Genomic DNA, 16,199 nt, shown 5'->3' with positions numbered 1-16,199 from the left:
TTTCCCCTTCTTTTCTTTCTTTTTGATTCGTTAGCAATTTAAGAACCTGATTTACTTGATAGTCTAAATCATTCTTATCTATCCCAACCTCTCTTGCCCCTTAAAGATAGTTTCCATCATGGGAGTTCAGCAAAGCCACTAAATCCTCATCTCAGTCCTAAAATCCCTCCTCAGATAACTCCTTAACTGTACTGTAAGCAAAGTCCTATCAGGCCTTTTGAAGTAAGCAGCAAACCTCTCCTCTCACTGTCCATTTCCCCGAATAATCCTTGCCCATCCCCAGTAATCTCCCATTTCTTGGCATTCCTGAGAAACTCAGCTGTCAGCAGTAGCTCCTGTCTGTAATAGCTTCCATGACGCAGTCCATCAGAGAATGGCTGACTTCGTACTGCCTCAGTTTATACAGTCTCCATATCAAGGAGTGCGGGCGGCATTGCTCCAATTTCTCTGCTTCCAGGGCACCTACACCAATCACATATTCCTGTGTCCCACTGTGACACAGTGAGTCACATTGCAGGAAATAAGCTTTGTTTAAAACTCAGAATGGGGAGCTGGCTCTCCAGCAGACAGGAAATCCAGGTGTGATGATATACGTGTGCCTGTAAGAAGGGAATCCCCAGGCCCACTGCCCAGCCTGCCTTGCCGAAATGCAGAGCTCCATTTTCACTGAAAGATTCTGTCTCTAAAAATAAAGTGGAGGGGTTAGAAAAATGGCTCATCAGTTAAAAGCACGCACTGTTCTTACAGAGCATCTGAGTTCAGTTCCACACACCCATATCTGTCTGCTGACAGTCACCTCATCTCCAGCTGTAGCAGGATGTAACACCTCTGGATTCTGTAGGCCCCTGCATTTACAGGCCCATCATACCCACAAACACACATACACATGCACATAAACATACTTTTAAAAAGATAAAAATAAATCCTCTTTAAAACGAAGTAGCCTGGAGGGGTGGCCAGTGACGAAGGGTATTCATTGCTTCTGCAGAGGCCATGGGTCCCTTCCCAGTACCAACGGAGTGTCTCACAAACATCCATAAATTCAATTCCAAGGTCTCGGATGCCCTCTTCTGACCTCTGCACACATTCATACATGAAAAAAAAAATTACCCATACACATAAAATAGCTTGAATAAAGTAGAAAAACAATCGGGAAAAAAAACTGTATCAACCTCTGTCCTTCGCATGTGCCTACACTAGTACAACCACACACATGCACGCATAGAGAAGCCTTAATTAAGGCAGTTCAGATATTCAGAATTCCCTGACTGTTACATTTCCTTGCACATCTTAAGAACCCCATCTGCACGCGGTATTAGACATTTTTCTTCTACTGTCTTTGAAATTGGACCTGAAGAATATCTTTTATCACTTCCACCTTCTTTCTCCCTCCTCCTTATTCTGTTATCCCCATGGGTTGCAAATTTGTGGATCTCAGGAAGGAGTCTAGTACAGATAAAATTTGTAGTAACATATTTATCCCCTCCTGTCTCTTCCCCAGCCCCCATTTTTCCTAACCAAACCAGAGGATAATACAAGAGGGAACAGCTGTGTGTCTTTTTCCCATTGTAATTACTTCCTTATATAGGCAGATCCTTCTGTGCACATGTGACCTCCAGCAATGCATACAACTGACAACACATCCTGCTTATATTCTTGCCTCAAAGATACTACCTTCAGAAATTGTAATATCTTCTCTAGGCCACTGAACTTTTGGGGGAAGGGGACAGCTACTCAATCATGTAGCCAAACCAATGCATACATTAAAAATGCTACTCAACATGGTGTAGTGGAATATGACCACCTTGGGATGTCCTTCGAAGGATGATCGACTAACAATTAGCTCTGCTTTGGTTACATATCTTGTCACTCACAGAAATCATGCAACCCCCGTTACAGCAAGTAGACACACCAACATATACAACATGGGGCCAAGGGTCACATCACTGCTGCTTTTGTGAATGATCTACAGTCAAACAGATCAGCCTTAGTGGCACGCCTTACCAGAAACCACAGAAACTACCCAACAGCTCCTCAGGAATTCATCCTTGCTTCTGGCCTGGCCTGTTTGTGCAACAGTTGTTTTTCATGTCTTGATTTGGGAAGATTGGAAAAATGTCTCTTTACCCAAGGACGATGGCAAACTCAATGAAACAATTGCACCCAATAGCGTCTGGTTAACCTCTTTATACCTGAGTTTTCCTTCCAGCACCTTCTGTAGGCCGGGATTTGTAGACACAATGGCTCACATTTGGATTTTATCTATTGTGATAGGTCATTTTGCTGGCTATAATGCTCTCAGTTGGCATATGTGATCTCTTAGAGTCGTTGGGTATCAGTGTGTCCAGGCCCTTCTGAGTTTTAACATCTCCATTGAGAAGTCAAGTGTGATTCTAATAGGCAGAGTTCTTGACTTACCATTGCTTAATGTACTGTGGATGACGTGGGCTGTGACTCCATTCTGAGTAAGACAAAGTAAGCAAAGACAAGATGATCCCCAAAGAGTAGTGGAGCATCACTGAAGCAAGGCACAAAAACCAGGAGATACTGCCTGGTGTCTGAGATGTTTTGTATATGCTTAGCCTAGGGAAAGGCACTATATGGCAGTGTAGCCTTGTTGAAATAGGTGTGTCACTGTGGGTGTGGGCTTTAAGACCCTACTCCTAGCTGCCTGGAAGCCAGTATTCTGCTAGCAGCCTTCAGATGAAGATGTAGAACTCATAACTCCTCATGCACCATGCCTGTTTGAACCTCACCCTGCTCACACCTTGATGATAGTGGACTGAACTTCTGAACCTGTAAGCCAGCCCCAATTTAATGTTGTCCTTATAAGAGTTGCCTTGGTCATGGTGTCTGTTCACAGCAGTAAAACCCTAACTAAGACAGTGTCCTTGTCACAAGTTTTTGTTTGCTATTTCTCAATTGCCTATATTGAGTCTAAATATTTGAATGAAGGTAAGATTTTATATTCACAGGGTAATTAAAACAAAAAGTCAGCAGGACTAAGAAATTTTTTATGAGGCAACCACATAAATTCTTACCCATGGAATTTAGTTAGCAGGTTGGTTAGGAAGTTTGAGATCTAGTTCCATCTATTTTGCTTGCAAAACTCATGATGTCCTCATTCTTAATAGCCGAGTACTATTTTGTGTGTGTGTGTGTGTGTAAATGAACCACATTTTCTGATTCATTCTTCCTTCATGGGACATCTGTATCGTTTCCAGCTTCTGGCTATAAACATAGTGGAACACATGCACCTGTGGCATGGGGGGGGGTATCTTTTGGGCATATGCCCAAAATTGATTTCCAAAGTGGTTGTCCCAGCTTGCAATCCCACCAACAATGGAGGAGTGTTCCTCTTGCTCCACCCTCACCAACATGTGCTGTCACCTGAGTTTTTGATCTTAGCCATTCTGATTGGTATAAAGTAGAATCTCAGGGTCGTTTTGATTTGCATTTCCCTGATCACTAAGGACTTTGAACATTTCTTTAAGTGCTTCTCAGCCATTCAAGATTCCTCTGTTGTGAATTCTCTGTTTAATTCTACACCCCATTTTTCGATTGGATTGTTTAGGTTTTATCTGTGATACAACTGAACAAGGATTTCAAGAGCTCTAGGCAAATGGATGGACCTGCAAGGCATCATCCTGAGTGAGGTAACCCAATCACAAAGGAACTCACACAATATGTACTCATTGATAAGTGGATATTAGCCCAGAAACTTAGGATACCCAAGATATAAGATACAATTTGCTAAATGCATGAAACTCAAGAAGAACGAAGACCAAAGTGTGGACACTTTGCCCCTTTTTAGAATTGGGAACAAAACACCCATGAGAGGAGTTACAGAGACAAAATTTAGAGCTGTGACAAAAGGATGGACCATCTAGTGATTGCCATATCCAGGGATCCATCCCATAATCAGCTTCCAAACGCTGACACCATTGCATACACTAGCAAGATTTTGCTGAAAGGACAGATATAGCTGTCTCTTGTGACACTATGCTGGGGCCTACCAAACACAGAAGTGGATGCTCATAGTCAGTTATTGGATGGATCACAGGGCCCCCAATGGAGGAGCTAGAGAAAGTACCCAAGGAGCTAAAGGGAACTGCAACCCTATAGGTAGAACAACAATATGAACTAACCAGTACCCCTGAGCTCTTGTCTCTAGCTGCATATGTATCAAAAGATGGCCTAGTCGGCGATCACTGGAAAGAGAGGCCCATTGGACATGCAAACTTTATATGCCCTAGTACAGGGGAACGCCAGGGCCAAAAAGGGGGAGTGGGTGGGTAGGGGAGTAGGGGGTGGGTATGGGGGACTTTTGGGATAGCATTGGAAATGTAAATGAGGAAAATACCTAATAAAAATTTTTTAAAAATTCAAAACTGTGATTTGAGTGCCTGATTTATCATTTCTGCCATTTAAAACATTAGGAAATTGCTCTACCTCTGTGTCCCTTGGCTTTCCAAAATATGTTCTTTATATAAGAATATTTAATTAGTTAACACATTGGTAGGATAATATCTAGCACACAGTAGATGTTACATGGGTGTTAACTGTGCTTTTAGTGGTAGATAATGACTGTTTTTAAAAATCTATAATTTTCAGCACTATAACCATAAAATGCAGTATTATTATGGTTCTTCTAGTTAGCAGGCACACACATACAAAAGAAACAAGATGACAATGTTATTTATTATTATGAATTTAATATGAAATTTAAATTTTCAAGTGCTTGCTATGAATATGTCTTATCAAAATTTTGTGATAGTGTATAGTCCTTGGATACAATCCATTAAGGTATTTAGAGTATAAAATAATTTTAAGTTGAAACTTCAATGTGATTTCCCAGTCTCCCACTGTACCAACTTTTCAGTGAGGTTTATGAGGTTTGATTGTTTATATCCATATTAAATTTGGCAGAGGCAAGTTTGCTGCACGCTCCCTCTATCAGCTTCCAGGCCTCTCAGCAAACCGGGAAGAAAGTTAATGCTTAAATACTTAATGCCATGGAATGAATGTTCACTGCGAGGTGAGTTTTGCCACCTGAAACCAGAGTGAGGCAAACAACTTTTTCCTAAGTTGGCCTGGAAGAGTTTTTAAACGACAGTGATTTTCAATTACTTTTGTCACAAGCTGAATGAGAAGCAGTGACCTAAAGGTGAACAAATCCTCCAAACAGCGGGGTTTCTCCCTTAGAACTGAACCAATTTTCCTGATTCTAAAATGGCAATTTTTAGTTCCCTCGGTTAGACTTTTCCTTATGCCTGTATATTATCTGTGGTGAGTGTTTTGTACCTGAAATTTTCAGTACTTCTAGATTTTTTTTCCCTTGAAAATTCTGCAAACATTTTAGGCACAGACTAATATGAGAATGGATGGATAGTTGAGCTTATCAGTGAGGTGTTATCCTGAGAGAGCACTGCATTGATTGCTCAGGCTGATAGCTGTGGATGCAGTGTTCCTCCATCCTAGACTCACTCCAGCCAGGATATTCTTGTGTTGTGTAAGGTCTTCAGTAAGCTTATGGGGAGACCTCAGGCACAGAAAGCACTGAATGTGACAGCATATGACAGCATGCTCAAGAAAGGTCTAAATATTTGAACCCAGGTACAATTTCTGTAGAGCTGATAATCTTCAGAACTATTTTATAATGTCTTTCATGAAAAAAATAAAGAAATTTGAATAGCAATATAGAATATTTTATAATCATTTCAAGAGAAAATTACACATAATTTTTATTTTATGTATTTTATTAAAATTATTTATGCTGACTCTTTACATCTCAATATCAGGCTCCCCTCCTCCAAGTACCCCCTCATACAGATCCTCTGCCCATTCATATCTCCATTCTCATTTGAGATTGGGGAGCACCCCTCTAGGTATTACCTCCCCCCACATACTACACACCAAGTCACTGCAGGACTAGGAGCATCCTCTCTCACTGAGGCCAGACAAGGCAGCCCAGTTAGGGGAATTGGACCCACAGGATGGCAGATAACAAATTCAGGGACAGGCCCCATTTCTGTTATTCCTGTTGTTGGGGGACCCACATGAAGATCAGGATGCTTATATGCTACATATGTGCAAGGACCTTAGGTCCAGCCCGTGCTTGCTCTTTGGTTGGTGGTGCAGTATCTGGGAGCCCACAAGGGTCCAGATTAGTTGACTGTTGATCTTTCTGCATACTCCTTATCCAATCTTTTCCTCCAACCCTTCCATAAGACTCCCTGAGATCATTCTAATATTTAGCTGTGAATCTTTGCATCTCTTTGCGTTGGCTGCTGGATGGAGCCTCTCAAAGGAAGTATAGATGGGTCTCTGTTTGGGGCAATCAGTTGGCCATTCCTTCCATCTCTGCTCTATCTTTGTCCCTGAACATCTTGTAGGCAGGACACATTTTGGATCTATGCATAAATTTTAAATAGTACTACTAACTAGTAGGATTTGGATGAAGCTCAGATTCCTGGAAACTCAATTTAGAAGAAACCAAACACCTAAAAAATGGGCTCAGGTCAATGGAGAGAATTTATCAGGTAAAAGTTAAGACATGGAGCAGAGAAAGATGAAAGCTTTGTGTAGGGAACTTGACACAGGTATAAAAACACACCCTGTGAATGTTGACTTCCACTGTAGCACATCAAATGACTTTCTTTGTTGGTTGACATTTGCTTTGTCATAAAACACTGGCTAAAAGCAACATGAGAAGGAAAGGGTTTATTTCTTTATACAGTTGTAGTCCATCAAGAAGGAAAGGTGAAGCAGGAACTCAAGGAAGGAACCTGGAGGCACAACGGTGAAGCAGAGATCATAGAGGAATAGTGCCTACTGGGTTGCTCTCCACGGCTTTCTCACTTTGCTTTCATTTAAACCCGAAGTCCACCTGCTCCAGAATGGTACTTCTCACAGTAGGCTGGGTCCCCCTGCATCAATAATTAAGCAAGAAATGACCCTACAGATTTAACTATAGGTGATCTAGGAAATGGCTCTCAACCTTCCTAATGCTGCAGCCCTTTAGTGCAGTTCCTCATGTTGTGTTGATCCCCAACCATAAAATCATTTTTGTTGCTATTTCATAACTGTAATGTAAATACTTTTGGAGATAGAGGTTTGCCAAAGGGGACACAACCCACAGGTTGAAAACAATGTGCTAAAAGCATTTTCTCAATTGATGACCCCTTTTCCCAATTACATCTAAGTTTGTATTAATTTGACAAAAATCAACTTGACATTGATCATTCTCCAAGAGGACCAAACATACCCTAATTCTCAGAGCCTGTGGCAATTCCTTTACTTATGAAAAAAAAAAAAAAAAAAAAGAGTGTCATTAAGGGTATGGCATCCCAGATGCTGATGACAAGAAGGAGCAAAGGCCAGATCCATAGAGGAATGGATACAGAAATTATGGTACATTTACACAATGGAGTACTACTCAGCTATTAAAAAGAATGAATTTATGAAATTCCTAGCCAAATGGATGGACCTGGAGGGCATCATCTTGAGTGAAGTAACACAATCACAAAAGAACTCACACAATATGTATTCATTGATAAGTGGATATTAGCCCAAAACTTAGGATACCCAAGATATAAGATACAATTTGATAAACGCATGAAACTCAAGAAGAATGAAGACCAAAGTGTGGACACTGTGCACCTTCTTAGAATTGGGAACAAAACACCCAGGGAAGGAGTTACAGAGACAAAGTTCGTAGCTGTGATGAAAGGATGGACCATTTAGAGACTGCTGTATCCAGGGATCCGTCCCATAATCAGCTTCTAAACGCTGACACCATTGCATACACTAGCAAGATTTTGCTGAAAGGACCCAAATATAGCTGTCTCTTGTGAGACGATGCCGGGGCCTAGCAAACACAGGAGTGGATGTTCACAGTCAGCTATTGGATGTATCACAGGGCTCCCAATGGAGAAGCTAGAGAAAGTACCCAAGGAGCTAAAGGGATCTGCAACCCTATTGTTGGAACAACATGATGTACTAACCAGAACCCCAGAGCTCTTGTCTCTAGCTGCATATGTATCGAAAGATGGCCTAGTCGGCCATCAATGGAAAGAAAGGCCCATTGGACTTGCAAACTTTATATGCCCCAATATAGGGGAATGCCAGGGCCAAAATAATGGGAATGGGTGGGTAGGGAAGTGGGGGGTGCTATGGGGGACTTTTGGGATAGCATTGGAAATGTAATTGAGGAAAATATGTAATAAAAATATTAAAAATCAAAAAAAAAAAAAAAAAAAGAAGGAGCAAAGGCACTTCTCCTCTGAAGCCTCCAGAGGAAGAACAGCACTGACAACATGTTGCTTTCAAACTTTGGGCCAGAACTGTGAGAGAGTAAGTTTCTGTTGTTTCAAGCCACCTTAAGTTATGGCAAGTTGTTTTGGTAAACTGTAAACTAACACATCTTTTTCAATTAGACTTTCAAATGAGTTTGTAATGCTGGTAAGACCATCACTGAGAGAGAACTAACGCAAAGTGACTCACTAATTTAGGAGAGCCAGAGTTGTCGAACTGGACTGTATCATGTACATTTTATACAAGAGAACTATCAAGTTCTTTTCTGTTTGTTGTATTGGTTGAGTGCTTAAGAAGTAGCCCAAGCCTTACATATGCTAGGCAAAGAGTCACTCACTAAGCCATACTTCAGCAATAAATTGTATTTCATGCTACATTATTTAATGCAGAGAGAGAAAGTGAGAGTCCTGAATTAACTTTAGAAAGCAACATTTTAAATGGATACTAGATAAAAACAAAAAGAACTATAGATAAAACTGTTTTGGACTGACTGAATTTACCAAAATTTATTTTTTCCCAAGTTGAAGCCATTTCACTTGTCTATCATGGCTGGACAAATAAGTGAGTAAATTGTAGATAATCAACACCAGGTTTCTTCATCGGAGACCGAATTTACAAACACACAATAGGAGGATAGCAGAGGCAGTCTATGCTGAATTAAGCAGACATAGCTATATAAATCGGTGAGATACAAATGTGCACATGTGAAAAGCAAATACTGAAGACCAGCATATGTGTCTGTGTGGCAGATGTCAGTTTGCATAATAGATAGATCCCTGATCTCAATCTTCCAAACAGTTTAAAAAAAAAAAAAGTAGAGATACTCATAGTATCCCAGTGTGGAGTTTTGAATGAGAGTGGCTTCCTTAAGTTCATATATTTGAATATTTATTCCCCAGTTGGTGGAGTTATTTGGGAAAAATTAGGAGGTGTGGCCTTATTGGAGAAGCTATGTGTAACTGGGGGGGGGGGGCTTTGGGTGTCAAAGATCCAAACCATTCTGAGTTAGTGCTTGCTCAGCTACCTCCAGATGCTCCTCCCTCCCCTTGCCAGCCGCATGCCTGTGAATCAGATATCAGTCTCAGCTACTGCTCCAGTACCAGGCTTGCCTGCCTTCTGAGATGCTCCCCGCCCGCCGTGCTGGTCATGGACTCTGAAACTCTAAGCGGGGACCTAGTTAAATGCTTTGTATAAGTTGCCTTGGTCATGGTGTCTTCACATCAATAGAAAAGGAAATAAGACAATAAGAACTGTGCTTATCTTTGTTTCTAAACATCATATTTTAGTCAAAGAAAATAGCTGATCCTGAGATCGGGTCAAAATAGGTATAAAATAAACGTAGGTTTAAAGTGTACTGCTCCCTCTCCCCCTCCCCCTGCCCCTCCCCCTCCCCCTCTCCCTCTCTTTGCGTGTGTGTGTGTGTGTGTGTGTGTGTGTGTGTGTGTGTGTGTGTGTGTGTTTGTCTGTCTATCTGTTTACTTGTTTGTTTGTTTTGGTTGGTTGATTTTGTTTTGGTCGTTCTCTTAAGAAATAAAATTTTTATTTGTAATTTAATTTATGGAGAACGTCGTATATGAGTACTATATTTAAGTCATTCTGAACCCTTCTACCATCAAATCTCTCCCATGCCCCAATTTCCTCTCAACTGTATAGCTTCTCTATTATTGTATGAGTACATACATACACACACACACACACACACACACACACACACACACATAACCTGCTGAGTCCATGTGTTATTGCTTATATGCATTTAGGGTAAACCATTTGGGATTGAGTAACCATTAGGGGATCTATCCCTAGGTAAGGCTAATTATCCCTCTCTGAGAAGCAATTAATTGCCTGTAGTTACATACCTAAGGGTGTGGCTCTGTGAGATCTATTCTATCTTCATTAGTACTGTCATTTGGGTCTTTAAGTGACCGTATTTTTTAAACTTTTTAGGTGCAACTTCCCTATTATATATATAGAAAATACTACCTCACAGCAGATGTCCTGGTCCTCTGGCTGTTACAACCTTTCAATGCACCAACCTGTGATGTTCTTGTACTATTAAGTGCAAAAGTTGCATTGTACATGCATATCAGTTGGACATGGGCATGCCACAGTTTGTGGTTTTCTGCATTTTGACCAGTTGTAAGTTTCCGTCTACTGCAGAAAATAAGCTTATTTGATAAGGGCTGAAACTCCATTTGTCCCTGCCTACTAGGATACATTTTTAGAATGAAGTTAGAAATTAAACTAGTTTAAGAAAATGGCAGAAGAAATTTCTCCTCAAGGGTCAAAGTTTTAAAACTTATGTTTATGTGTGTGTTTCTGCACGGGTGCATGAGAACAAGTATCCAGGTATCCAGAGAGGCCAAAAGAGAGCATCAGAATCCCTGGCACTGGAGTTGGAGGCAGTTGTGAGATGCAGGACATGGGTACTAGGGACCTAACTCGAGTCCTCTGCAAGAGGAAAATGGAATCTTAACTGATGAGCCACCTGTACAGCCCCTAATTTTTTAACAGTTATATTGGGACATATACTAATGAATACATGCCCTCTAAGTTGACAAGTAGGTAACACTAATAAAAGATTTATAAGCACCTCCTTGAAGTAGAAATTTCTGGTTTCTTTGGAGACTCAATTGAATCATGTGATACTTTTCTGAAAACCATCTTATGAAAGGATGATTTCGCTGGAGCAGATATGTGAGACGATGTGTTGCTGAGAACAGACACATGGTGTTCTCCTGGAAGCTGCCTGCAAAAGGGGTATGTGATGTTTTGTTTCAGTGGATGCTTGAGCGAACACTTGATGTTTGGTGGCATCAGTTCACCTTGCCACTCTTTGCTTGTCATCATTTGTCATGGGAAGCATACAAAAGAACTGCTGGTGTTGTACCAGTAGCTTCTTATGGCTTCTATGGGCTCGGGCTGATTGACAAAACCTTGCTGTTTCTTTTGGATCAAACAGCCATTGCTCATTCCTGGGCTGGAGAAATGGCTCAGTGTTTAAGAGCACTGATTGATCTTCCAGAGGTTCTGAGTTCAATCCCAGCAACCACATGATGGCTCACAACCATCTGTAATGGAATCCGATGCACTCTTGTGATATGTGTCTGAAGACAGCTACAGTGTACTCATATAATTAAAGATAAATAAAATCCTTTTTAAAAAATGATCATTCCTAAGTGGAGTTTCTAATCATGTGATAATGTGCAAAGTTAAATTAAGGGAGATTCTGTGAAATCCCTGTCCACTACACTTAAAACCCACCAAGAGTGTGCACAAAAAGCAAAGAGAGCCTGGGAGGATGCCACTAGGCACAGAGGAAAACTATGAAACAGCATCCTGAGATGTATCTCAGAAGACAGAAGAATATCAGTGGTATATACAAATGTTACGTTCTTTATTTTTGCTAAATATGTACGTGGCAATTGCAAGCTTGAGTTGGATAAAAGGCATATGAGAACTCTGTATAGTCTTAAAAACCTTTCTCTAAGTAAAAATTATTACAAAATGCATTTTAATTATACTATCACCTGTTAAAATCCTAATGTTTACTGATTTTGTAGAGAAATTATCATGTATTACAAATATTGTATTTGTCTTTCTTTTTTTTCTAGAAGAAAAAAGTATGGTATGTGCTATCTATTTCCCCCCAATGATATTCAGTCCTTACTCAATCTGTAGTTAATGTTTAAATGAAAAACTATAATAATATTTTAATGCTGTAGTTAATCAAAACTTCCTGTCTCTTCTGGTGGAATTAAGTGTAATGGATTTTCTGAGCTTCTATTAACTCTTTGAGTTTATAAGACTGCCACTTAGTTATCTGGTGGCAGAGTGTTCAGAGAAATTTAAGGGAACTTCTACAAGTACCTAATTAATCCTTACAAAGTTGAGATAATCTGATTCATTAAAAGAACAATGTGTGCCTGGCACTGAACTAGAAATTTTTAATTACCATTTTGTACTTTGCCGATAACTTGATCTTCAGTAGGGTAAAAAAAAAAAAAAGAAGAAGAAGAAGAAGAAGAAGAAGAAGAAGAAGAAAAGTGACTGTCTCTAGGCTACATGCTAAAAAGTTTAAAACACAGACTTAAATGAAATGTAGAGAGTAACAGATATATGTCCTACAGTGTAAGAATTAATTTTTGACATTTAAGATCATATTTCCCATATTATTTATTCTGAAAAGAGTTTCAATAAGAACTCCCCACTTTATCTATGTAACACTTAAGTTTTGCTACTGGATAAAAATTTTTGTACAGTGAATTGTTTAAGCCAATGAGCAGCCAAAAACTAATCTTTTTAAAAATAAGAATTAAGCCTTCTACATAGTTTTCATTCTAGCTAGACGTGTCTTATGTTACATGATTTGTATTAGGGCATGTTAATTACTTTCTAAAGAGCATGTAGTGAAATCTAGGATTCTGGGTTCATATGGAAAGCTACAGGTCTTCTTTTACCAGAAAGTTACTGCTTTTCCATAAAATTAATAATGTGAATGTAAGCTTACCTATAACAAAACTTCTGTTGAAAACTTTTCAGAGATAAAGCAATCTTGCAGGTATTTCTGCATACCTCCATTCACAAATATGCACTAAACTAACTCTCATTTGGAAAGGTAGCATTTCCTAAAATAAATAAATAAATCAAATTATTTCACAAAATTTATCATTCCATCTAACTCAATATTCTACTAGTTACATTGTGCTTTTGATCTAAAATAAAAACGTTGCTTGACAGACTCAGCTCAAAACTTCCTCGGTGGAATGAAATAGAAAAAAAAAAAGTCTTTAAGATCTAAGAATAGTTCTATTATAAAGGGATTCTGGAGGATGGAAGTGAGTTACATACTGCTGTGAAGTTATCAGTACTTATTAAATGACAGACAGAATTTCTTCAGTGTTCAAGTTTATATTTTTCCTTACTTTTCTTTGTCCACATGATTGGGGAAAAAATCTTAAAAATTCATTCATTAAAAAAAAACTTAATAAAGAAAATACCTAATTAAAAAATATTTGGCCAGGGTAGAAGGATATATTTTATTATATAATTTTAATGTGTATATATACATATTATGTGGGTGTGTCAGTAGTAAGACGTTAATTCAATATTCAAACTGAGAATTTTGCTTTGTTTTGCAATAGGACCTTGATAGCTGAGGCTAGTTTTAAACTTGAATTGATTGATTTGTCCTCAATCTTCCAAATACTGGATTACAGGTGTGTGGCGTGATACCAGCCTTAGAGATGAATTTTCTGTATAATTGTGTTTAATTTCTAAATCTTTCTAAAGGCTCTCTTGATTATGAACAGCAGCTAAGAGTTAGTTTCCAGCTGAGATGGGAGGACAGTGGGAGGGTTTAATGTCAAGCATGAAGCAATAGGCACGGGGGCATTGTGCAAAGATGGTTATTCCAAATAGATGGAAAGGAAATTAAAGAAGCCCTGTCAAAACTCAGGTCGCAGCTCAGGGAAGAGGATCTGGAAGATGCTTCATGAGATGGAAGCTGGAATGCAGAAGAGACAGCCTAGAGTTCCTAACTCAATACCACAAAGAAGATAACTACACAGAGAAAGATTCGCAGATATGCCCAAGTTTCCTACTTAGTGTTCATTGGAACTGTTCAATGTGTGCATTTGAAGAAACTGCCACAAGCTTTGAGAAAGCCATCCTAAAACAAAAATTTGAAGGGAATGTTTTTTAATATATACAGAGAGAGTAAAAAGTACCCATTCTTTATATTTAGATAGGAGAAGCCATAGTTTGTATACCATAGGGTATAATTCTCAGGAAAGTCTTTTTCTCCCCACCCAGGAATAGTTAGGCTTAGAATAGCTATTTCCCTGGAACTACATAAAAAGTTACAGCTTTAAGACCCTAAACTATCTTTCTCTGTGTAATGTAAGTTAAGTTCATACAAGTTAGAAGTATTTATGGAAATATGAAAATAGTCACTCAACCAGGAAAATCCATGAGGTCTAGTACTCAATCATGCTGTGAAGCAAGAAGACACAATCGAGGAGGCTATCAATCAAAATTGACTTAAAACTGACACAGGTGTAAGAATTAGGATAACCAAGGACAGCAAGGCAGTTAGTATACCTGAATTCCATATGTCTCAAAAGTTAAGTAGAAAGGTAGAAGAAAAAAAATGTCATATTTATAGAGGTGAAAGCTGCAGTAGTGTCTGAAATGAAAAATTAGGGTATGGAAAAAGCAATAAATATATCCAAAATTTAAGAAAAATAAACCAAAAACATGATGAATAAATAAGCTGATTACTACATGTAACTTAATAAAGGTTTGTGTTATTTGAAAGATACTTTTTAAAAGAATAAAATGGTAAGAATGGCTGGGATCAATTTGTGATGTATATGTATATGTGCTTGTGCATGTGATATATATATATGCATGCATATATATATACACATATATATATATGTATATATATATATATATGCATGCATGCATGTGCAGTAGGCTATGCAGGACTAGTCCTAGATTTCTGGCAATTTTCTTCAATTTGGAATAACAAAGATCAATCATGAAAACATGCAGCCAAATCAGCCTGTTAGACATTTCTTAATTGATGATTGCTATGGGAAGGTCCAGATTATGGTGGGTTGTGGTGATACTGCCTGGATGTCCTGGGTTCTATGAGAAAGGAGAGTGAGCAAGCCAGTAGAAATAAGCCAGTAAGCATCCCTCTTACATGGCTGCTGCATCAGTTCCTGACTCCAAATTCCTATTTTGATTTTCTGCCCTGACTTCTGTGAATGATGGAATACGAACGGTAGGATAAAACAAGACCTTTCATTCTCAGGTTGTTTGGGGTGATATTTTATCATAGCCGTAGACACATTAATATACCCACTCTTTACACAGAACCGTCAAAACGCAGTAGTTCTGAGCTTACTCTACTACACTGCAGAGTATTAAGTAATCATGAAACTGACAAACCAGATTGTAGTTTTAAATTAATATGGTGTGGGTTACAATAACAAGATAATCTGACATAAACAAATAAAAGGATGAAATATTTTTGGATCATGGTTTGATATTTTATTCTACATTGTTATGGTTAATATTGCCTATCAGCAAGCATCACCTCCAACACACAGCTCTGCATGTATCTGTGAGATCATGTCAAAGAAGTTCACACATAATGTGCAAAGGAGACAAGTCCAGAATGTTGTGCAGAATAACCAGGTAGTCTTCTACTGAACCTTATTCCAAGCCCTTGAAATATATATTTTATGACAGGCCACTTCCTTTGTCTCTTTCTGCTTCCTGGCTGACATGAGATGCACACCTTTGCTCTGGCAGGGCCCTCAGGTGTGCTCTTTAGTCCTGCTTTATTTAGACCTACAGCAAAATTCATAACACCTCATTTTCAAGCCGTTTGCTTTAGGTATTTTGTCATAATAACAGGAAGTGACTAGTTAACAATTTTCCCTCTCAACTGCTCTTCACTTTATCCACTTCTCTCCAACTCTGCTACCAATTATTCAGCTCTCATTTCCACTACTGTGGTTTTATCCAGAATACTGCAATAGCTGCCTATTAATTCCATCATTCATTCTATCTACCCTGTCTTGGGTTCATTCTAACTCCCAGTGATGCTAAAAATAGAAAAAATAAAATCAATACAATAATTTCTTAAGACCCTCTAGTAGCTTCCCATTTTTCTTAGACTAAAGTCTAAGACTTTTCTAATGGCTTAAAAATAAATGTCTTCCCTGGGTATGAGTGACTCTCTTTACCATCAACATAATTCTTCACCCACTTCACACTCTTTTTATTCTTATTTATTACTTTGTTATAGTAGAATATTGCTAGTTGTCTGACCTATGAAGCTTCAAGGAGACTAAATTTCCCCTTAG

This window comes from Mus caroli, unplaced genomic scaffold, assembly GCF_978045245.1.
Source record: "Mus caroli unplaced genomic scaffold, Mus_caroli_1 scaffold_17, whole genome shotgun sequence".
Taxonomy (NCBI): domain Eukaryota; kingdom Metazoa; phylum Chordata; class Mammalia; order Rodentia; family Muridae; genus Mus; species Mus caroli.
This window is presented reverse-complemented; position numbering follows the sequence as displayed.